This window comes from Lissotriton vulgaris, chromosome 7 (genome assembly GCF_964263255.1).
Source record: "Lissotriton vulgaris chromosome 7, aLisVul1.2, whole genome shotgun sequence".
Lineage (NCBI taxonomy): Eukaryota > Metazoa > Chordata > Amphibia > Caudata > Salamandridae > Lissotriton > Lissotriton vulgaris.
The window spans coordinates 1281849023-1281850168 of NC_141695.1; positions in this window are offsets into that span (position 1 = coordinate 1281849023).

A 1146-nucleotide genomic window follows, 5' to 3' on the forward strand; every position below is an offset into this window, starting at 1 on the left:
AACAGTACAAATGGACACCACACCAGTTTATAAAAATAAGTAATCTTTACTTGACTTAACACAAGACCAAACGACAAAAACCCACAATACTGTAACCAAAAATAGTCTTTAAAATGGTAGAAATAGCTTAGTTCAATGTAGATGGTAAATGCAACACTTTACTCTCTAAGTACCTTGGATGCGTCACGCAATACAAACAAAGGGGTCGCAGGGAAGGTGATGCGCTGGTTCCTTGCCTCGGGGGAGGTGATGCATTGGTTCCTTACTGCAGCGCAGGGGAGGTGATGTATCAGTTCCTTACCGGAGAAGAGGTAATGTGTCGGTTTCTTACTGTGATCCGGTGTGATGAGACAAGATGGCACCTCAATGCGATGTGACGATCCGGTGCGATGCGAAAAAATGGCGCCTTGATGCGATGCAACAGCCCAACGGCCGTGCGGCAAACTCAGTAACTTCTGAGCCACGACAGGCCCTGCGACATGCTTCTCTGGTGATGCAATGGCAACCTCTGTGTAGGCGACACGCTTCTCTGGTGATGCGACACGCTTCGTCGATGATGCGACGGCGAACAGCTGCAGCGGCGACACGCTTCTTCGGCAATGCGACGGCAACTACTGCAGCGGCAGTGGCACGCTTCTCCTCATTGTGTCGCGCTCCCAGCGACTCGCAGTCTTCTCAGAGGGCCCAAACAACAGTAGGCATCTCTCTATAGGCAGAATTCCACAGCAAGGGAATTCAGGTGAGCTGGTGGTGAAGTCTTGGATCCCTGATACTTCAGGCAGGAGGCAAGCTCAGTTCAAGCCCTTGGAGATTCTTCTCCAAGATTGCAAAAGTGCACACAAAGTTCCTTTTCTCCTTTCCTTGGCAAATAAAGTAACCACTGCAGGCCAACCCCAACAGCACAGCACAGGGGCAGTCTCCTCCTTTAGATTCATTGGTTCTCCTCCTTGGCAAAGGGGTCGTCTTGATTCCCGGAGGTGATCTAAAGTTCTGGGGCCTGGGTCCCCTCTTTTATACACCATAATCCTTTGTCTCTAAAGGCAGAGAGTGTCTTACCTAATCCACACCAGTTCTGTGCAGTCCTTGAGCACTTTGTTTACAGGACACCTTCTTTCCTTTGACAGTGTGGGCCAGGGTCATCAGACA